The following is a 4,284-nucleotide window of genomic DNA, read 5'->3' as shown; positions in this document are numbered from 1 at the left end:
CATGGGTCAAAATTTCCAACACTTCTTTCTCGGGCACGCACCTTCGTATAACTTGATCCGGTCCAATCTTGAAAAGATCCGGTTCATCCCAAATATATTGTTTCACTTGAACCATAAATTGTTGTCGACGCTTCTTGGTCCAATGACTTGGGATAGCACCCGTGGCTAAGTAGTTGACATAGTGAGCATACCACGGTGCAACGAAGGTGGAAACGGCTAAAAGTTGCTCGTCGGGAAAACTTTCATTTATTTCACTAACATCATCGATCCCTTCCACCGGAATCCGAGATAAATGACCCGCTACTACATTCTCACTTCCCTTTTTGTCTCGGATTTCTAAATCGAACTCTTGTAACAATAAGACCCACCGAATCAAACGAGGCTTCGCATCTTTTTTCTCCATCAAATATCGGACCACACTATGATTCAAATAAACCACCACCTTGCTCCCCCAAATATACGAGCGAAACTTATCTAAAGCATACACCACCGCTAGTAATTCTTTCTCGGTTGTGGTGTAATTAAGTTGCGCTTCGGATAGAGTTTTGCTTGCATAGTAAATCACCACCGGCTTTCTATCAACCCGTTGACCCAAAACTGCACCAATAGTGGTGTCGCTTGCATCACACATTATTTCGAACGGCTTTGACCAATCCGGTGGTTGCAAGATAGGAGCCTTGATCAAGTGTTCCTTCAAAACAGTGAAAGCTTGCATACACTCGTTAGTAAAATCAAATGGGACATCTTTTAATAACAAGTTGCATAAGGGTTTAGTGATAACACTAAAACCCTTTATGAAACGTCTATAAAATCCCGCGTGTCCCAAGAATGACCTTACACCCTTAACATTTTTCGGAGGTGGCAAAGATGATATTACCCGTATTTTTGCCTTATCCACCTCCATCCCCCTTTCAGAAATTACATGTCCCAACACAATGCCCTCTTGCACCATGAAATGACTTTTCTCCCAACTTAGCACTAAGTTTTTCTCAACGCATCTTTTCAACACTTTTTGTAATTCGTTGAGACAAGCATCAAAACTAGTGCCAAAAATGGAGAAGTCATCCATAAATACTTCGAGCGACTCTCCAACCATATCCGAGAAAATACTCATCATACATCGTTGGAAAGTTGCCGGAGCATTGCACAAGCCAAATGGCATTCGCCTAAAGGCAAAGGTGCCATATGGACAAGTGAAAGTGGTCTTGTGTTGGTCATCCGGGTGTATTGCTATTTGATTGTAACCCGAATACCCATCCAAAAAACAATAGTGTTTTTGACCCGATAGTTTTTCAATAATTTGATCAATGAATGATAGCGGGAAATGATCCTTAGAAGTGGCGGCATTCAATTTCCGGTAGTCAATACATACATGCCACCCGGTAACCAGTCGGGTGGCAATTTGTTCACCACTTTCATTTGACTACTTGAATGCCGGCCTTCTTAGGCACAACTTGGGTGGGACTCACCCAAGCACTATCCGAAATCGGATAAATAATTCCCGCATCCAACCATTTAATTACCTCTTTTTTAACTACCTCCCGTAGGTGCCGATTCAATCGCCTTTGAGCCTCTCGTGTCGGCTTTGCATCTTCAGTGGTAATGATCTTATGCATGACAATGGATGGACTAATTCCTTTAAGATCGGCAATCGTCCATCCAATAGCTCCCTTGTTTTCCTTTAAGACCTCCAACAATGCTTGCTCTTGGGCCAACTCTAAATTAGAGGCAATAATGACCGGTAAAGTGTTATTATCCCCTAAAAACACATACTTCAAGTGGCTCGGCAAGTCTTTGAGCTCCAACTTTGGCGGTTCCTCTAATGATGGTTTAGTACCCGAATCTATCTCCGCCGGTAGACCTTCAAATTGATGAGTCCATGGTGGTCTACCTTCTTTCACAGCCATTGCATCTTGCTTTTCCTCTTCAACCTGGAGTGCATAAGCATGTACCTGTTCAGAAAAATCACACAGGCAAACATCCAAACCATCCTTCTCATACTCATGCGGGTTGCATCCGTCAACTATATCTGCCATGAAACACTCATCAACACCATTAGCATTAGAATTGTTAGTAAAAACATTCAAACGCATTTTTCGATTCCCAAAAGTCATGTCGACCGTACCAAACCTACAATCGATCACGGCATGAGCGGTGCTCAAAAATGGCGGACCCAAAATTACGTTTTGTTGTTGTCTTGGGTCCGCGGACGAGTAGTCCAAGACTAGAAAGTCGACCGGGTAATAGAACTCATCAATTTTAACAATTACATTTTGCACCATCCCCCGGGGTAGCTTATGAGACAAGTCGGCCAAAACAACCGTTGTCTCCACCCTTGCTAACGGACCAAAATCATATTGGTCATATAAGCCCCCCGGTAAAATGCTCACCCCGGCTCCAAGATCTAACAACGCCTTAGCCATTTGAAAATTACCAACTTGTATGTTAATCAATGGCGTGCCCGGATCTTGGAGCTTAGGAGGAAGCTCCCCATTTAAAACTGCACTTACTTGTCCGGTTAAATCGACCCGCTTAGGCACTTTTTTCGTGTTTTGCCTTTTTTGCGTACATAGCTCTTTTAAAAATTTGGCATAGGCGGGTACTTGTTTTATTGCATCGAGGAGTGGTAGGTTAATTTTAACTTGTTTAAACATGTCCCACATTTCTTCTTTTTGGGGACCTCTCGATACAATAAAGTTTTTCTTTCCCGGGTCAAGTAAAGCCGAAGGAAAAAGAACTTGACTCGGTTCACCCTCAAAATTTTCATTCTTTTCATGTTCTTTATTTTCACCCACACCCGGTTTGTTAACATTTAATTCTTTTGGTTTTACCGGTGAAACATCGTCATCACTATCATTACCCGTGATGTCCTCAACTACCCCCTCAACCAATTCGGGTGACAAATTGGCTTTAAACTCTTTCCCACTTCTTAAAACACTAACATGATGAACATTAACATTACCTCGTGACGTACCATGCGAAGGGTTCACCTTAGTGTCGCTAGGAAGCTGACCCTTGTTTTTCTTCAATTCAGCCACGTCGGTTGCTAATTGACCCATTTGGGTTGTTAGTGATTGGATGCTTTTGTCGCGAACCTCATCCTTTTGCATTCAAACTTCATCGAGTTGGTTCCGTTTTTGCATCTCCATTTGCATGCTCTTTAGCATCTCCATCATCTCGTTTCCACCCGAAGACCCCCCTTGTTCTTGACCCGTTTGATATTGTCTTTGATAGCCTTGGTTGTTCCCGCCTCGGTATCCACCTTGGTTATTGTAAGGTTGGCGTGAACCAAAGTTACCTTGGCTACCTTGAAAGTTCGGGTTAGCTTGATTTGAAGGGTTCCCATACCGAAAGTTTGGGTGGTTCCTCAACCCGGGATGGTAGGTATTAGAGTTCATGTTGTTGTAATTTCTACCACCCCCTCCTTGACCTTGACCTTGAACCGCATGAACTTCCTCATATTGCCCTTCCATCATCCCTTGGCAATTCTCAGCCGCATGCCCTATTTCATTACACAAAGCACAAACATCATAAATTTGGTTAGTAGTTTGAACATTACCATTATCTATGGCGTGCACTTGAGGTCGGGCAATGGCCGGTCGGGCTCTTCTTGATGCTTGAGCTTTCCTCTTTGATGTAGTTGCCATGCTCTCCAAGAACTCCCAATCATCGTTCCCATAATTTGTTCCAAAAGTCCCACCGGTGATGGACATCAGATCACGAGCATCTTCGGCACTCAACCCCTCGTGAAAGGCATTCATCAACTCCCATAATTCAATTCCATGGTGAGGGCAATTTTTAATCATCATATTGAAACGCTCAAATGCCTCGTGAAACATCTCACCATGTTGTTGTTGGAAGCTTCTCAACCCCTTTCTTGCATCGTTGGTCTTTTGGGCGGTGTAAAACTCATCCAAGAAAGTTTGTTGCATCTCCCCCCATGTATATATGGATGCCGAAGGTAACGTGTAGAACCATTTCTTCGCCTTATCTTCGAAAGAAAATTGGAACAACACCAGTTTAATATCATCAGCCGAGAACCCTTGACTCCCAAGAATGTTACAAATCGAGTCATAAGCCTCCAAATGAAAGTAAGGCTCCTCCGTTGCTAACCCCTTATATTTTGGTAGGCTTTGCAAAGAATTGGTCCTCACTTCAAATGTTCGCCCTTGATCATTATGAGGAATGACTACCGGTGAAGGGTTTTGAGTGATTACCGGCCTAAAATGTGCTTCGATGCCCCTCACATTTTCTCTAAGGTGTCTCCTTGGTACACCAAACCTA

The 4,284-nt window shown here is 43.2% G+C and overlaps 1 non-coding gene across 1 annotated transcript; it reads left to right on the top strand.

Moving 5' to 3' along the window:
- The first annotated feature begins 3,777 nt into the window (after window positions 1-3,777).
- Window positions 3,778-3,883, top strand: LOC118484444. The gene has a single exon (XR_004873555.1). It is a non-coding gene; the product is annotated as a small nucleolar RNA R71 (small nucleolar RNA).
- The last annotated feature ends 401 nt before the right edge of the window (window positions 3,884-4,284 follow it).

Source organism: Helianthus annuus, chromosome 11 (assembly GCF_002127325.2).
Source record: "Helianthus annuus cultivar XRQ/B chromosome 11, HanXRQr2.0-SUNRISE, whole genome shotgun sequence".
NCBI lineage: Eukaryota > Viridiplantae > Streptophyta > Magnoliopsida > Asterales > Asteraceae > Helianthus > Helianthus annuus.
The sequence above is the reverse complement of the archived record's forward strand: the minus strand, read 5'-3'. Positions and strand labels throughout refer to the sequence as shown.